Source organism: Cryptomeria japonica, chromosome 4 (assembly GCF_030272615.1).
Source record: "Cryptomeria japonica chromosome 4, Sugi_1.0, whole genome shotgun sequence".
Classification (NCBI taxonomy): domain Eukaryota; kingdom Viridiplantae; phylum Streptophyta; class Pinopsida; order Cupressales; family Cupressaceae; genus Cryptomeria; species Cryptomeria japonica.
The window spans coordinates 273,492,522-273,512,956 of record NC_081408.1 but is presented as its reverse complement, the minus strand read 5'-3'; positions in this window follow the sequence as shown (position 1 = coordinate 273,512,956).

The window sequence follows — 20,435 nt, the reverse complement described above, 5'->3', positions numbered from 1 at the left end:
TAAAGAGGAACCAAGTGCATTTATTGTTTTTAACGTAACCCGCACAGAGCCCGATAAGGTATATTGTGTACTGAAAGCATTTTCGCAGTCATTTACACCTACCAAGTTTTCAAGAGAGCAGAGAAAAGCGAATCCAAGGTGATCAAAAGCTCCTACAAAGCAAACAGAAGGTATTTACATCAATCTCAATGCATTGTTAAGCTGATTTACCAATCGTATCTAGTTGCCATTATCTGCTAAGCATAAAGCATCAATCGTTTGAAATCCTAAAACCCTAAGGATCTTTTGTTAGCTTTTATCTGAAATCTTCAATGGCGCCCAAGATCCAAGATCCCATAGTTGTCAAGAATGTAGAGAAGCCCTCACTAAAATACTCTTTGACTCCCAAAGTTGCATCTGAACCGGATGACAAAACTGCCTTTTCACTCATCTCGGATAGAGTGTTGTTAGTTGAGGATGTGAGATTCTTCACTAAATGTCATGTTGAAGAACTCGGTCATGTTGAAATCAGAGACACCTATGATGAGCTATGTACAGATGGTAAATTGAACAGCAAGTATGAACACATCAAGATCAAGGGATTGACTGAAGCCCTAACCTATCCCCATGTGTTCAAACCCCAATGGGTCAAGTTTGTTCTAAGAAGAGTTTACGATGATTTCATATGGCTAGAAGAGCAACCATTTAAGATTACTAAGGAAATCATTCATCTAATTATCGGTTAGCCCATTTATGATCATGCTCAAGCCCAAAAAATGATATCACAGAAGGAATTGATTAGTTTTACCAAAGTAGAATCTGATTGTAGAGGATTGAAACTAAATAATGTCACAAATGAAGAATTAAAATTTGCCATTAGAGTAATGGGTTACTGTTTCTTCCAATCGGCAAGGGAAAACAGTGTTCACTGTGCAGCAGTAGACCTGGCCTACAAAATTGTGAGAAAGGGAATGAAAATTGACCTATGTGAGGTGTTACTGAAGAACCTATTTGAAAATATGAACACCATCAAGAAGCCAAAGAAGAACAACTTGGCTAATACTCTAAAGTTTGGATCATTATTGGTATGCATGTTTTTCTATTTTGAAAAATTCTTTCCATCAAACGGTAAAGTTATTTGGGAACTACACCGACCAATCACCCATCTGATCAATGACTTCATTAAGAAGTTAGGAGATAATTTCAATGATATTATGGATGATTACTTCAGTAAATTTCAAGAGAAAATGCATAACAGATATAGGATTCCACCCCAACTAGTAGAAAAATACAAAAATGATATATGTTTTGAAGTTGACACCGATTACTATTATGTGAATACTGTGGAACCAAGAACTCAGTCTTTGTCACCAATGGGGTACGAGATCGATTTTGAGATCACACAACAACAAATTGATGCATTTCTTACATTACCAAGACATGCTACTGAGCTAAGGTATGGAACCTATGAGGAAGTAAAGGAAAAGGTAAAGATGAACATTGTAGTACCCAAAGCTACAAGAAAGGCAACAAAAATGATAAAGGCATTGTCAGAAAAATTTGGAGAAGACTCTTCCTCTACACCTATCAAAGGCACCATTGCCATTACCGAAGAGGAATCTGAAGCCCAAGAGGTAGCTATAACACTAAGCACTGAATTGCCTAAGGGAAAAGTGTTGAAGAGAAAGAAACATGACACATCAAAGGCCTCACTGACTCCACCTCCAAAGTGACCTAACACAAGAGCATCTGTAGCCTCACCGAGTAAGAAAATAAAAAGTGTTATTGCTCCCAAGGTAACAAAGACATACAAGAAATCTACTTAGAGATTCATTTTGGCAAAAGAGTCTAGTGATACCGAATCAGAGGATGCAAGCAAATTCCAGATTGTCAAGAGCAAGAAGGTAAATATACATAGTGTTGAAAACTTTTGTGCTAATCTAAAAGAATATGGTGGATTTGGAGGATTTAGATATGTCAAGTATGAAACCAGGAATAATGATAAGAAGAGACAAATTGAAGAAGCTGTCATCTGCACACTTCTAAAGTTCCGGTTACCTCCATTGGAACTAGCTAAGTCACTTCCGAATGAACTGTATCTGCATATTGATAATAGGTGGAAGTATGCAATGGACTCAGAGAAATAGATCAGAGAGAGAAGTTTGGTTCATCTCTTTCCTGACATGTCAGTAGCTGAAATAAAGGAACATCTGACAACCTACAACTCAAAGTTTCTTGTCAAACAGAGAGCCTTAAAACTAATGAATGGGCTATATATTGAAGTTGAAAATGAGACAAAAGCAAAGTGGCAGGAAATATTTAAAGTCAAGGATGCTGGTGAGCAAGCTACAGTTGAAATTGTTGATGTCACCGAGAAAGGGCTTGATGCTACCGAACGAGACCCTATTGACACCATTCAAATAGATGAAGATGTCATGGATACAGAGGCACTGGAACAGGAAATGATAGAAGGCACTGCATATGCAAAACTTGTATCTAGTGAATCAGTCTTGGAACAAGTTTAGCAATATCCACTAGTCAAGCAACCTGTCTCAACCAAAACCCCTCGTGACACGGCTCAAGGCACTGAAGGTCACAAGTCTACAGTAGGAGAAGGGACTACTCAAGAACAGACATCTCAAGCACCTTCTAACACTAAGACTATTGCAACTGAGACACCAAGTACCGAGATACCGAAGGATTCTACAGAGGCTAAAGGAACCGATCAAAGTGTTGCCTCTACCGAGCAACCTATCAAGGGTCATCAAGCCTCACAAGCCCTTGTCTTAGTTCCATCGGTGAAAGGTAAAGAAAAGAAGATGAAAAAACATAGTTTTAAAGATGATTTGTTAAAACCAATAGAGTTGCCCAATGTAGACATAGCAAAATTAAAGGGGCAAGCACTCATTGATTTCAGTGAACTATGCAAAGCAAAGGCCGAATAAGAGAAGCAAATGACCATTCAAAAGAAAAATAAAGTACTTCAAAAGATAAAAGCACTCCTAATAGATATGCTACCTGAAGCTACAGTATCAACTAATGCAGCCATCCACATTCAACTGGATGAACTCCTAACAAAGATAGAGACATCTAGCATAGATGCATCAGAATATTTAAGAAAGCTAAAAGACAAAGAGCTCACTACAAAAATGATAGAAGAGGTACAGAAAGATATAGCTATTGGTAAAGTTAAACTTGTCAAATTTATTGCTGAGTTGACTCCTCAACTCAAGCACATTCTTTATTTAATTCAGAAACTCTACACATTTTCTGTATTCATTAAAGACTTAAGAATAAAACAGAGGCAATTGAGAAAGAGATCACTGATCTCTCAAGAAAGTTGACCATAGAGCCAAATTCAGTTCAAAATTTTTATACAAAGCTACAATAGCTTATGGCTCAACAATTGGACCTAAGAAATGAAGAACATGAGATCAGGATGGACATAATGACCCTTCAGACATTATTCCTTCCCCATCTTTCATCCGTCCAAGAACAGATCAACCGAGCCACATCCTTATCTACTACACAAGAGGGAAGCACTCTAGATGGCTTAATATCATTATTGGTAGATATTCAAGCGTAGAATTCTTTAATGGATAATGTAAAGAATACCCTCTCTGTCACTCTCATTGAAGCCCGAACCAAGTACAAATCCATTTTTGACTAGTTACCACCCCTGAATGGTAATTAAGTTTTGATGTTTGTCAAAAAGGGGGAGTAATATGTTACAGTACTAAGGGAGTGATACAGTATTTGATACAGTATTGGGGGAGTGTAGCATTCAAAGCATCAAAGTATAAAATCAAACAACAGGAGTATAGTACATAGGGGGAGTATACCAAGCATAGCAAGCAGAGTATCCAAGTGCAGTGCACCAAGCAGTAAACATAATAGTAAGAAAAGCACACAGAACAAATCACCAAGCATGCAAAATCAGAGTTTTGTACAGTATATCGATAAGGGGAGTATGTCTAGATATATTATATTATTGACTAATGTATATACTGTTAGCATAGTCAAATTTTGTAAGTATATAGATTATTGAGTTATAACTTTGAAAGTAGTTTTTGTCAAACATCTCAACTAATGTCAAAAGGGGAGATTGTTACTACTTATCAAGTTGCCATTAGTTTTATATCAAAGTTATACTATATACTCTAGTCGGTTATCTCTACTGAAATATTTAGTCGGTATGCACCGTCTAGTCAATTACAGAAGAAAGTAAGTCTCAAAACGTAGTATACACCGAGTTGTCTACCGAGTATCATTTCATGTCTACCAAGCAGCAAAGATGACACACCGAGTTGATATACACCGAGTGAAATGTGTTACTAGATTCATTGAACCTGGACATGCATATGAAAATGTGTTACAAGATCAAGGCACATCTAACCGTTATCACATTGGAAATTGCACTTAAAAACTGTGTATGATTTTGAGGTCATTTAACCAATAAAATAATTTGCATGGTTATTCATTCAATAAATCATGTTTGTAAGATCGAAGCAATGTAAGGATCATCATCATAAGAGATCTATTTATACAGCATGAGTTAAGAGTTAAAGTGTGTGTGCATGAGTGTAAGAAGACTGTTACAGAGACATAGAGGTCACTGAGAAGGTTTTCAGAGAATAGTTGAAGAATAGAGTAAATAGAAGGGTTTACCAAGCTACTATATGGGTTACCGAGGTATGCTATAAGCAAGGTAACTTATTTTGAGCACATAGAATCTGCTATAACATTCCAGATGTAAAGTTGCAGATATTTGTAATGATTTTATTGTAATATTGTGAAGTTGTAAGAGAAACCTTTAACAAGGTAAAAGACTCTAATCAAGTCTATAAATTGTAAAGCCTCTAACCAGGTGCAGCATTTAGTTGAAGTGTTGTGAAATCCTTTAGCAAGGTAGATCTAATAGATCTTGATACTCCTAACAGGGTAAGCTATCAGAAATAGCTAAACATGTAGCTCTAACCGAACACTCTTTATTATTGCAGTAGTGAAGTAGTGGGTGCCATCCCCACCGTAGTTTTTCTCTCTAACCAAGAGTTTCTACATAACCAAAATATATGTGTTATGGAGTGAATCATGTATGATTGTTATCTATTTGTCTTAGCTTTATATTATGTTACTGCACTATTCGGTTTATGCATAACAGTAAAGTTATTATTGAAGAAAATTTTTGGAGTACTGTTTCACCCCTCCCCTCTCAGTACATTAGCTTTCCATATTGGGCCTAACAATTTGATCACCTCACAAGGTTATCTCGAATTGGGACATGTTGGGGATATCGACTCTCCGAGTATGATCTCGAGTGGGTTTTTCGAGTTGCTATATAAATATGTTTGTTAGACGATTGAGGTGTTGAGTGAATTTGACGGATGTGGTGGCCCCCTATGCATCAATAAGCTCAGTTAGAGCCTTAAGTGACTTTCTTTGAGAATTCATCATTGGATTGGCGATCTTTTGGAATTACACTAAGAACCTTGTTTAGTAGACCAAAATCCCACATTCATAGTGCAAGAGATGTAGATCATACCCTGAAGTTACCTCTCATGTACCCACTCAAGATGAGATAGGAATTCCCCATATAATAATTCATTAGATCTTTGGGGTAAGAGAATATGGTATGCTCAAGAAGTGAGTGTGTTGTAAGGGGGAGCTAGTGCTACCAGAATCTCTATCTATCCACTTGTTCGAGGTATCACTTGTGTAAGAGGCCTATTGAATGGTTTCCATCTTCCATTCTAAGTTGTGTTTTCTTCAAGTGTTTTCAATTGTGCTACACCTGTAAAATTTGTTTAGGCTAATCTAGGCCCCCAATCCCTCTCATGCTTATCATAAAGCATTAACTGGGCCAATATGTATTCATTGCTTGATATCTCTTGCCAAGTCAAACAAGTCCAACATTCACACATCTAATCAAATCCTTCAAATTCCACCTTGTTACTATCAAATCCCTATCCCCTCATCTCCATCCAAAAAATCATAAATCCCCAACCAAATATATTTATCCCATCATCAATCCATTCCCAAGTAGCCTTCCCCTTCTTCTTCCTTCCATCAATCCATAATCATTTTCTTCTCACCTTCAAGGACTTAGCATGTAATGCCCCATCAAAACACCCTAAAGGAATACAACTACAAACACTCGAGAAGAGTGTGGATGATTTTTTTTTAAGAACATTAACGAACTTTAAGATACATTAAGTTAAACATTACAATCATTTACACAAGCGGAAGACTTAACTCAAATTCCTAAAGGGTTTCCAATGAAGATTACTTGAATAATTTAATGAACATCAAAGTGTATTAATCCAATTAACAATGAGATTGATTAAATCTACTAATGATAGAGTGATGACCATATGAACATTGTAATTAAATTTCATAAGAGATTAAATGAAGTATGATTGAACATATACAATTTCCATTAGTTTAATTACATCACTTAAGTTACCTTCATCATAATCCATATTTTTGCATTTAATTTATAACTTCATACATATAATTAAGATTAATATCACCTAAACTACATTATACATTTTAACTATAATATCATGCATGCATCCAAAATTAAAAGGAACCAGATGAACATATACACCATACAACAACAATTGATATCGGAGTTCACCCCTAGTGGGATACATTTTCGGGTCTGCTTCAAGTGCAAGACCATTCTAATAAATAAAAGATGAAAAATACATAAAGTTTACATCAATTACATCCTTCCATCAAGGTGAACAAAATCAAATAATACATATGACCACATAGGGTCCAAGAGATACATGAATGGTCTAAGAAGAACAAAAGGATCCATCAGAAACATGTAATGAAATGAATTCCAAGAGAAACATTTGGAGCACCTGCGAAGCTAATGTTGGCAATTGGCACTCAATTGGTTGGTTTCACTATGTTGTCATTGATGGAAACATGGTATCTTATTCTGGCTTCATTTTTTGGTTCAGTTGTGTATCGACAGGCACTTGAAAGACACTACATCGACATTGGCACCAGTAGGATAGAAGGATTTCTTTGGTTACCGACAATGCAAGCAGACATGGTTAAGAATAAGGTTATCGGTATTGGAGGTAGACATCTCTTGGATCCGACATCGATAATTATTTTTATATTCATGTATTTATGTTATCTAGCCGACATGTAATTTTATATTGTAATAATCCTTGTAAGCTGACATAAGAAATGATAAGTTGTATAGGGTATATAGGTCAATTGGATTAGATCATTTTTGATATAGGAGATTATGGATATGTGGATGTGATATGATGCAAAATAAATTAGAGAGATCATGTATGTGAGGATAATTATGTAAGGGTTATTCGAGTAAAGAGTTTATGGTTTCATATCAGAACAGACAGAGCTTAACCGGAACTGTATTCTAGTATAGAAGATGCTATCTTTTGTAGTTCAACACTTCTCTGAATTGTAGTCTAGATTTATATGTAGTCAATGAGGCTACATTTGTCATTGAGCAATATGCTCTAGGTTGTAAGCCTTCCTGCAAGTGCAGGCCCCTTATATTTTGTAATATCTCTTCATATAGCTAGTGGATTGATATTGTGGGTCACAAATCCCACCATGGTTTTTCCTCTTTTTGAGGTTTTCCATGTATAATTCTGTTTGTTATGATTCTCATTTATGTGATTGGCTTATTGATTTCTTTACTTATTTCAATTCTTTATGTACCGGCATATCGGTTGGTGTATGCATGTTTTCATAAGGCTAAAATTGATAAAACTAGTATAACATTGATTCAGCCCCCCCTCTCAGTGTTATTGGTTTCCAACAGCTAATCCATCACAAGAAGGCATGAAAATATACCAAATGGAAAGTGGCACTACCACCCGACCATGTGGCCTAAAAAGGAACCACCCCTCCATGTTAGGAGGTAGTACTAAATCCCTCAAGCAAGTCACAACAAAGCATCACATGGTCTCACATGCACATCGGTACTCACACAAGACAAAAGCTTACAAAATATGACTCTCATAAGAGTGCTCCAAGTAAAGCCAACACATGACTACACACTAGTGAACATAAGAGAAGAGTGCCATCACATAACTAGTATGGACTCTAGTAGGCCTCCATTGGCCCCAGCCCCCATTCAAGGTTACCCTAGTAGCCTCTTTGGACGTGGCCCCCACTTAAACATTACTCTTCCTTATGAAACTACACAACCTCCAAAGTACCCAAGGAAAAACACAAAATCCATCCAACGTAAGGAGTTCAAAAAGAAAACTAAAGAACAACTTGCTTAAACAACCCTTCTACCAAGATTATACCAATTGGAGGTGTGAAATGAACAATTGGTCTATCCACAAAACAAGACCAAAACCACAATAAGACAAGTACGACCACAACCAAAACTTAACCAGATCACCTCACACAATAAACTTACATTCAACAACATGCCATCATGACAGGAGAATGACTTAATCAAATCAACCCAAAATTTCACCAAGCAGAGAAAACACTCAAATGAATCTACGTGTACTTTAAATTCATCCATGTTAAGGAATTCATAGCGTTGACTCAAAATCTAATCAAACACTAATGTCCTTTACTTGCATTTTTCTGATGATATGATGAATCAATAAGTATTCGGTCAACTTCTGAGAGGGGGGGTGAATCAGAAGATAGAAAACAAACTAAACTTTCACAAAACTTAAACCCAACTCATAAACAACTTGCAAAACTAACTGGTTTAGACTCTGTACCATAAACTGCAACTGCACTGTCAAGCTTACCGGTTGACTAGAATACCAATATAATAGTGTAACAGATCTGAAACTCATATACCATTTAACCAAAACATCAAACCACTTTGCTAACATTAGTAACAACACATTTCAAATCACTTCTAGTCATCTAAACATATCTAACTAGCTTTACCAGTTAAACATATCAACCATATCAAAACATATAACCACAAAATCATTCACCACTTGACACAATGATTTTTGACATGGAAACCCAAATGGGAAAAACCATAGTGGGGATGAATACCCACAAGTACTCTGAACTCTTCTGAAGTTTTCCCTATTAGGAGCCAAGCCTTGTTAGAAGATTTACAAAAATGTCCTGTTAGGAATGAATCTGGTTAAGGACCACCTAGTTAAGGGAATCACTACAATAACCTATTAAAGGCAATACCCTGTTAGGAGTAACCTTGATAGAGGATTTCAAATCCAAGCTAATATATCACCTGGTTAGAGGATTTAGAAAGCACCAAGCCTATTAAAGCTTACCCTGTTAATGGATTTAACTGTTGTAATTGTTTGAGAATAACATGGTCTTTGATGATCTAGTAATAGCACTTCTCTTCTTAACCAAATCTGTTTATGCTCCTATCTACCTTTAAAACATTCTACAGATACTCCTTCTGGTTCAGCAATCAATCACACTGCCACACTTAACCAAAATTACCAACACAATTACGAACAACTCATTGAACTTAAAAAGAAATATAATATGTTGGTAACACATCACAAAAACCTAAGATCTCATAGAGATTACAAACATATCAGTTCAAACATGACCGTTGGATTACATAGCAATCAGTTGCACATTGTTCAAGACAACTTTGACTACTCCTAGATCACCACACATTAGATCCTGTAACTCATCACGCGTTATTCACTTCATGTTATGCATTTGTTCATTCCCAAGATACAACAGTTTTCTCTATGCACCAAAACCACTTTGAAACTCATCACGTGCATCATGCATACGTAGCATAATCATCTCTGATCACCATTCAATCATAGATCAACATAAGCGATTCACCAAGCTCCATCGGTTAGGGTTCAACATATCAATAGTTTAGGGTTACCAGTTGATCTCTCTACTTCAAATACCAATACCAGTTTCCATCACTACTCTACTACCATTTGCATTACTACATCACTACAAGTTACAATACAACTCTATTACCGGTTGCTATTGACATCAATGACAACACTATACTTCATCAATGCAATCTTCAAGCAATGCCAATAATCTCCCTCTTTGGCATTGATGGCAATACAAATATCAATACCTTTTGATTGTGATGATTGAGAGTAATGCACATACATAGGTATAGGAGTCCTGGTTTATATTTTTCCATGTACTCTCCTTCAACTATATCTCCATGTCTTCAGTTGGTAACTAGCTATCAATCATATATAGTTCTTCTCCCCCTTTGACAACAATACCAAAGTGAATATCAATGACAGTTGGTTAACCATTCCATGCTACACCAATCTACAACTAGTTGCTCCCCTTGTGGAGTAGCTCCACTCTACACCATTCCTGCTTCAAGACCTACAATAAGCTTCGGGACTGATGTCTTCCACATTGGCTTAATTGACCTCATGTAGGGGCACAACCCCTAGCTAATCTCTAAGATACTCAAAAGTAGTCTTAAGCAAAGGTTTAGTAAATATATCTACTATTTGTTCCTTAGAAGATACATGCTCCAGTGACACGTCTTTACTCTGCACTTTCTCTCTTAAGAAATGATACTTCAGCTCAATATGCTTGGTTCTAGCATGCAACACCGGGTTCTTTGAACTTTTTATTGCACTGGTGTTATCAAAGAAAAATCCTTACCAATTCTATAATCTTTAACTTGAAACCTTCCAGAATGTGCTTCATCCAAATTGTCTGGGTACAATTCATATAAGCTGCAACATATTCAGCTTCTGCGGTTGATTGTGATATACAACTTTGTTTCTTGTTTCTCCAAGATACAATCCTTCCTCCAAGAAAGAATTCTCCTCTAGTTGTACTTTTCGTATCATCAACATTTCCTACCCAGTCTGCATTGTATATAATTTCAAATCAAAGTTACCTGCATATGGATACCATAATCCATAATCAATTATGCCTTTTAGATATCTAAATATTCTTTTATTTGCTATTGTGTGTGTCTCCTTTAGGCTCTTTTGAAATATGGAAACTAATCCAACTGCATGAGCAATATCAGGTCTATTGTGAACAACATAATATAGTTTCCCTATCATTGACCTGTACTCATTTTCATCCACTAATGCAGAGTCATCCTCCTTAGAAAATTTACAACCTATAACCATTAGTGTTCCAACTGGTTTACAGTCTCCCATTCCAAAAGTCTTCAATACCTCTTTCACATATTTGGATTGTGTGATAAAAATACCATTCTTCATCTGTTGAATTTGCAAACCTATGAAGAATTTTATCTCTCCTACCAGAAACATCTCAAATTCACTTTTCATATCATTTGCAAAGTCATCACACATGTCATCATTGCCTCCAAAAATAATATCATCCACAAATACCTCACTAACCAGTATCATATCTCCTTCAGTCTTGAGATATATATTTTTGTCTTCATTGGTTCTCTAAAAGCCTATCTTCACCAAGTGAGAGTATAGTCTTTCATACCATTCCCTAGGTGCTTTCTTCAAACAATATAATGTCTTGTATAGTTTGTACACCATATCCTTTGCATCAGTCAAAGCATAACCATCTGGCTATTCAATGTAGACTTCCTCTTCCAATATTCTATTTATAAATGTTGACTTTACATCCATCTAATATACTTTGAATCCTCTATATGCTACAAATGCAAGTAGATTCCTAACACCTTCCAATCTTGCAACTGGTGAAAATGTCTCACCATAGTCTTCACCTTTTTCTTGTGCATAACCTTTGCACACTAGTCTGGCTTTGTTTATGATCACTACATCTTCATTCAGTTTATTTCTGAATACCCATTTAGTACCTATTAAATTCTTGTTCTCCAATCTGGGTACTAGGGTCCATGTATTGTTCTTCTCAATCCATTCAAGTTCTTCTTCCATATCCTTTATCTAGTGATCATCTCCAAAAGCTTCCTTTGTTGTACTAATCTCAATAGTGGAGATCATAATAGAATTCTCTCATATTCTTCTTTTGGTTAACACACCATCTTTATCTCCAATAATTTGATCAGGATTATGATTGAGTCTAACATACCTTGGAATAACATGATCATGGTCTTTAGGTTCTTCTTCTTCACTGTCTTCATCTTCTGCAGAATCTACCTATTCAGGTTGAACTAGTGTTATAGTATTCATTTCACCAACTTCTGGCTTCACGGGTTCTAGTTCTAAAACTAGAATGCAAGGTTCATCTTCCTCCGTCTCCTTACTAATTTCTCCTAGATCTTCAGGACACTCATCCACTCAGACATTAGCAATTTCAATGATCTTATTTGTCTGGTTGTTGTAACATTTTTAGACTTTGTTCTTGGTGGAGTAAGAAAGAAATATGCCTTCATCACTCTTAGCATCAAACTTACCAACATATTTACCTCCCTTGATAAAATATTTGCTACCAAAAATAATAAAGTAACTGACATTAGGTGATCTACCATACCAGTGTTCATAAGGATTTTTATCCTTACCTCTTTTAACTAATATCCAGTTCATTGTGTATACAGTTGTACTGACAGCTTCTCTCTAGAATTTCTTAGCTACACCTCCTTGAATTAGCATAGTCCTTGTAGCTTCAACAACTGGCCGATTGTTCCTCTCTACAATATGATTTTGATGTGGTTTCTGTAAAGCGGAAAATCGAACCCCAGGTGTTCCCCCCACTCCAAGGAAAGAGAAAGGAGGTCACTAGGGTTGATGGTTTTCACTTAGGGGAGACTTTACATTCAAAAGAGGGGTTGAAACTCACAAGATCCAATCCCACACAATCTAAGATTGAATTCTAAATGAGTTTCAAGGGTTGAGATAGCAAGGCTACCCTCTTTTGTAAAGAATGTAGATAGAATGATTGAACTAGGAGTGCATGTAAAGGTAAGAAAGATTCGCTTGTAGATAGAGATAGAGACACGGGATGAAGCTACGGACCTAGAATTAGTAGTAAAATGTCGAGACGATGCTGTCCTGCAAGTTTGAGCGAAAGTTGACGGGACGATGGCGCCCGGAGTGTACACGGTCCTCCGAAAAATCCACGAAACGAAGGGGGATCTATTCGTCTTTGCACAAGGATTCTAGATCTTCAATTACAGCCACGTACCTGCAACCTACACACAGAAAAGAGAGGACGATTGGGGGGTTAGGGATTAGGGGTTTTCCTTTAGGTCAAACCCTAGTTTCAAAATTAACCAAGAAATGAGAATGTTGTAAATGTAAATGTTTGTAATGTAATCAAGTACTGATACCTTGTTGTAAGAATGTTTGTATTCTTACATGCGAAGGTGTAATGATGTTGTATGTTGTATGTTGTAGGAGATCTCCTTCTTCAATGGTTGAATCCTTGTCTTGAATGCAACACCTAGCCTTGAATGGAGACCTAGAATGCTCAATTGCTTGAAGGAATGTTTGAATGCTTGAATGTTTGAATGTTTGAATATCGCTTCCACCTCTTGCACACATATGTTTTCCTCCCTTTTTTCGTGAGGGGAAATGTAGTTTATATACTTATCAATTAGGGTTAGGAGACTAATTTTTCTAACCTTAGGCCGACATAGGAACATTATCTTCCAAATTGCAAACTTAAAGACCCGATGCCCAACAAGAGAGAAAGCCCAAAATAGGGCCAGGGACTAGGGCGCTAGGCGCCATGGTCCCACCTCCTGAGACAGTAGGGTGCAAGGAGGATCAGGCCAAGGTGCAGAAATATGTAGTTTTTTATGTCGCAAACAGGTTTCGAGGTCTCCATTCAGGTTCAACATTGCGCCGCCATCGTGAAGACCCAAATGTAGTCGAAATTGCAAGTGTCACAATTTTACGATGCGACATTTAGCCCCCACTTTAGCGGGAGTATAAGCATACGCCCATAATTTTGGTAAAGTACAAGGAAACAACATTGAAAGACTTTCACCATGTCAAGGAGGCAAGATACACCAAGCCCCCAGTGGACTAAGGATTTTACGACTTTGATTGACAAAGTAAAAGGGAAGATCACGAGGGAGAACCATGACCGACAGTAGTGAGGTTCCCTCACTATGAGTCATGCAAGAAAAAAACCAAAAATTTTCAAGGCAAAGCTAAGTTTGCCAAGAGATTTTCAAGTATCTTGAAGAGATATGGACAGAGTGTATGCCCCCTACGTTAAAGTGATCGCACATGCCTCATCGGGGGTGATTGCTTTAAGGTAGTGATACACATAAGAAATGAGAAGGGAAAGGAGCACATTATCACAAAGATTTAGCCCCCAAGTGTGAGATAAACCCAAGGATAATAGACACAAAACACAAATCACGAGGTGACTTCTCTTTCCTTGGGGTCAGTATGTTGTATGATAATTCATGTATATCATATGTATGTATGCATAATTGTTCTTCATTCCTCAATCAAGGAAGGTCACCTAGAAGAAGGGAGCACATGTGTCTTTTGAGTCAACATGAGAGAGACCAAAAGAGATCTCAATGCTTTGCATCATCCTCAAGTAGACAACACTAAGGACAACAAATAGAAGAATGAGAATAACACATAGAAGAAGTAACAAAAGAGATCAAGAGAGGAGGAGAGAGTCTGCTATGCTAATGAAACTAGTCTAGCATGTCATCCACCCCCCGATCTTGCTGGTCAATATTTCGGGAAGGCAGGAAACACGCTAGAGGAGGAACATCCAACATAGCAGATGGAGCTATCACAAGATCCCAACAAGGGCTATGTTCATGTTCCAAGCCACGTTGTTCTTGTCTAGGAGCTAGGATAAGTGCTTTAGAAAATTCGTTAGATAAATGGTTATCAATATCAACATATTCATATTCACTATCAGAAGCAAGAGAAGTAACATTTTCATCATGAATAACATTTTCATCTATATCATCATCAAGATTTATAAAAATAGGATCTTTAACTCGCACAGGATCAAAACCATCATGCATCTTATGCTTAGGAGATTTTGGCTCAATTTTCGGCTAAGGAGAAAATGGAATAATACTAGATGAAGGTGTTTTTGGGGATTGCAAAGTTTGAGAAGCAGCTGCACAAGCTCTAAGATGATGCTTTCGTCGGTGTTCACGCGCAGAACGATTTCGTCTAGTCTTAGTAGGAAGTTGAGAAGATTGAGGAGGAGGAACTCCTCCATATAAAGGAGGAATATTTGGTTAAGGAAGGAGACCAAGTCCATCATGACGAGGAGGTATAGGTCTACTTTTAGAAAGTTTATTAGACATAGACATAATCACATCCATAGGAATGGGTTGGGAATCTTCTTGAGGAAAGACATTAGTTTTATCTTTCAAAGGAAGAACTTCCTTCTCAAGAATGATAGGAATATCAAGTTTGGGTGTTCAAGGTTCACTTAGAGATAGGATCATATCTTTTTTCCACTTTTGATAAGATTTGAAAAGATGATCACTTCGCGGTGGAAGAGATTGGAATTGTTTAGGCCAAAAATAATCAATAGGAATGCTAGAAGTTCTTTCAGCTGGTTTAAAGAGACTGTGATTGACAGTAACAACTTCAGCATTATGGGGAAATTTCAAACACTTGTGAATAGGAGAAGCAATAGCTTTCATGGAAGATAGCCAAGGATAGCCTAGCTTCACACGAAATTGTTCGGATGATGGAATAATAGAAAAGCTCACAACAAGGGATTTGTTATGGACCTCAATAGGTAATGTAATAGAACCAATTGCAGGAGAAGAAAATGCATCAAATTATTTCACAACCACATTTGTTTTGTCATAGATCACTTGATTCAATTGCAAAGTAAAAAGAAATTCTTCAGTAATGACATTAACCATGCAAGAAGGATCGATAAGCATTCCATGGCAAGGTGTATTCTTGACTTTTGCAACTATATATAAAGGACCACCAGGTGCCCTGATAGTTTCACTAGAATCAAATGTGATGGAAGGTTCTTTAGGGATTTTCTATTGCTCTACAAATTTAATCACATTCGGAGTCATAGACACAAGACCATCAGGTGAGAAAGAGGAATCATTAGTCTCAATCACATTAGAGGTATGAGAAGATAATGGATCAGTAAAAATCTTAAGATTTTGGTTAGGAGGAGCTACAGATGTGTTGCGTTTATCATTCACACCTGAAATAGAGATAGTATTATTATCAATCAAATCTTGAATTTTACCCTTTAAAGAAAAACATTTTTCAGTATCATGCCCAGGTTGACGATGAAATTGACAAAAAGATTTGTTATCAAAATACGGCGAATTAATCTTTGCAGGATCTATTTGCTTTATAGGAGGGAGAGTAAGCACATTTTGTTCGAATAACTTATTCATAATACTATGCAATGATTCATTCAAAGGAGTAAACTTTCTTTCTTTCTTGAAAAACTTAGAAATAGGAGGCACACCTGATGCTGCATTCACATTGTTGTTGATGATGTTTTCATTGAACTTAACGGACTCTCTGTTCGGTTTAAACTTCCCAAATAGTTGTTGACTACTATCACCCTTATCACTAGGAGCCATAGGATTTGCTTGTTCCATTTGACTCACAGTCAGTTGATAATTGTGAAGAGTTGCACACAACTGTTGGAAAGAAGTAAACTCAGAAAACAGAAGTTTTTCTCTAATATCTTTTTGTAAATTAGAAATAAAGATTCTTTGAATATCATTGTCAGGTACTGGAAAAGAAATTTGAGCACGCAAATGCTTATATCTACCAATGAAATCAGTCACTTTTTCTTTAACACCTTGTTTACAATGCATTAAATCAATCAAAGTAACTTTAGGACCTAAATTTTTTTGAAATTGTTGAATAAAAGCATTTGCAAGTTTTTGGAAAGAAGTAATAGAATAAGAAGGCAATGAGAAATACCATTGTAGAGCCTTATCTCTTAATGTTCTAGTAAACAATTTTGCAAGCAACCTTTGGTCATGAGAAAAATCGGTACTTATTGTTTCAAAGGTCTTAACATGTGTTAGAGGATCACCTTTACCATTATAAAGCTCCAACTGCGGGATTTCAACATGCTTAGGGGGGATAGCTCGAACAATGTCAAGAGAAAGTGGGCTCGCAACATCAAATGTGGGCACACTAAACTTAGATTGATTCATAGAGGTAATTTGTTGTTGTAACGAAGAGACAGTTTGTGCAAGATTGTTAATGGTTACTTCTGTCGAAGAGTTCATATTAGATGTGTTAGATTGTGATGGAGGTATTATGTTATTGAAAGAAGGTATTGATTGAGAGTAAGGTGGCGGGACACTGTGATGGCTAGTCATAGGAGATGATTAGAAAAGAGGAGCACTATAAGGAGGAATGGAATGGTTGAATGAATTGCCCCCTTGTGTCATGTTCATTTGTGGAGATGTAATAAGGACACCCATTGAAGGAATGAATGACGAAGTCAGATTGAATGAAGGAAGAGGGTTGATTGAAGAAGAAGGATTGCCCCCATGACTGGTGATCATAGGTGGAATGTTTTGTATTGAAGTAGTCATTATGTTTGATGTAAAAGTAGGTATACTAGCAATAGAAGTTGTCAAAGGAATAGAATGATTGACTTGAGTACGAGGTTGTGTATAACCTAAATTTTTGGCACAACTCTTCATAGGCATCACATTCGAATCCACAATGTGTGCAATACTACACAAAATATCAATTCCATTCTTATCACTTTGAACCATACATTTTAGACCCTCAATTAATAAAAGAGCTTGACTATCGGGGTATTCTTGAGACATCCATTGCTGAAAATCATCAAATTGGTTATCCAATTTTGAAAGTTGTTCTATAGAAACCTCATGGAGAGCTTCTTCATCACTAAGAGGATTAGAGGAATTACCCATGTCCTCATTAAAAAGGCCATTCAAATTAGGTTCCATCTCCTTAGTAATTAAACCTTGGAAAGACTTAATCCTAAGGCTTCATCTAACGGGAATAGTGTAAGTAGGGCTTATTGTTGTAAAACTCATGCACTAGAGAGAGAGAGAAGATTTTGAATTTTGAAAAATAAAGTTGGCAAAATTGAACAATGAGATAATGATTATCCAATTTGAACTTTGTAAAAGAAGAGGGAAACACAACTTCCAAGAAAGGTAGGCACAATTGAAAAATTAGGGCCAAGGGGGGTAGCTTCTAATTTTAATTGTTATCTTGAAAATTGAAATCTTGAATTTTGAATTTATTTTCGAATTTAGAGGTAGCAAATTTCAATAAAATCAGCCAATCTCCTAGATTTAAGCTGTTAAATGCAATCATGACAATCTCCCGAAATTTTAGAAAAAATGTCAGGGACCGTGGCGAACGGAGTGCACATGGTCCTCACAACTTTTTTTGAAATTTTCAGGGATGAAAGTTATGATGATTCTAAAGCTAATCTGAAAAATTTGAGTGATTTTACAATCTGTAGATAGGCCAAATTAAAGTTGCAATCTCAAAATTGAACCCTACCAAGATTGTCGAAAAATGCAAAATTTAAATTTTGAAAAAGAGAGGGAAACTGAAATTTTGAATTTTATGATTTTAGAGGGAATGCTAAAAGAAATGCAAGCTTTGAAATTTAAAAGTTGACTCAATTTCATGCAAAATTCAATTTTGAAAGCGGAAATCAAAGTTGTTGCAATTAAACACTTAATTTCAAAAGTCACAAACTGCAAAAATTTGAATAAAGCACTGAAATTTTGAATGAATGCCAACACACTTTTCAGATTTATGATAGTAAGAAACACAATTTTGACACAATTTCAATTTCAACAATTTTTGAATGATTAGAAGCCTTAGTCCAAGCAATCACTAGACCAACTTTGACTTTAATTTTGAAAGTGTTAGAATTGATGAAATCAACCAAGATTCTGGATTCTAGCAGAAAAATACAGTAAGATCTAGCTCCCAAAATTTTAGAAAAAATGTCAGGGACAATGGCGCTCGGGGTGCACACGGTCCTCGCAACTTTTTTCCAAATTTTTAGGGATGAGAGATATTATGATTTTGTTGCGGAATCCAAAGCTACAGCCGATTTGGAGGTGTTTTGATCAGTGAAATCATCGGTCAAAGGTTGAATCAAGAGGGTTAAAAAATAAGGTTTTGACAAAACCACTTAATTTTCAGAATTAGAGCACAAATATGAATTGATAATTTGCAATAGAAGGGTAGATCTGAAACAAGCATTAACAATTAAACATTTCACAAGCTCAATTACTACAAAGAAAATTTAGGGTTTTTATGCAATTATCCTCTAAAATTTGCAAAAGATCAAACATGGAAATGTAATTAAGGAAGCAAAATTATCAGATCTAACCATGAATAATCAGAATTAGGATGTTCACGTCGGGTTCACCAAAATGTAAAGTGGAAAATCGAACCCCAGGTGTTCCCCCCACTCCAAGGAAAGAGAAAGGAGGTCACTAGGGTTGACGGTTTTCACTTAGGGGAGACTTTACATTCAAAAGAGGGGTTGAAACTCACAAGATCCAATCCCACACAATGAAAGATTGAATTCTAAATGAGTTTCAAGGGTTGAGACAGCAAGGCTACCCTCTTTTGTAAAGAATGTAGATAGAAGGATTGAACTAGGAGTGCATGTAAAGGTAAGAAAGATTCGCTTGTAGATAGAGATAGAGACATGGGATGAAGCTACGGACCTGGAATTAGCAGTAAAATGTTGAGACGATGCTTTCCTACAAGTTTGAGCGAAAGTTGACAGGACGATGGTGCCCGAAGTGTACACGGTCCTCCGAAAAATCCACAAAACGAAGGGGGATTTGTTCGTCTCTGCACAAGGATTCCAGATCTTCAATTACAACCGCATACCTACAACCTACACACAGAAAAGAGAGGACGATTGGGGGGTTAGGGATTAGGGGTTTGCCTTTAGGTCAAACACAGGTTTCGAAATTAACCAAGAAATGAGAATGCTATAAATGTAAATGTTTGTAATGTAATCAAGTACTGATACCTTGTTGTAAGAATGTTTGTATTCTTACATGCGAAGGTGTAATGATGTTGTAGGAGATCTCCTTCTTCAATGGTTGAATCCTTGTCTTGAATGCAACACCTAGCCTTGAATGGAGACCTAGAATGCTCAGTTGCTTGAAGGAATGTTTGAATGCTTGAATGTTTGAATGTTTGAATATCGCTTCCACCTTTTGCACACATATGTTTTCCTCTCTTTTTTCGTGTGGGGAAATGTAGTTTATATACTTGTCAATTAGGGTTAGGAGACTAATTTTTCTGACCTTAAGCCGACATAGGAACATTATTTTCCGAATTGCAAACTTAAAGACCTGATGCCCAACACGAGACTGGGCCCAAAATAGGGCCAAGGACCAAGGCGTTGGGCACCATGGTCCTGGGGGACCAGGGCACTAGGCTCCATGGTCCTGAAGGACCAGGGCACTGGGCACCATGGTCCCACCTCCCGGGACAGCAGGGTGCAAGGAGGATCAGGCCAAGGTGCAGAAATATGCAGTTTTTGATGTCGCAAACAGGTTTCGAGGTCTCCATTGAGGTTCAACATTGTGCCGCCATCGTGAAGACCCAAATGCAATC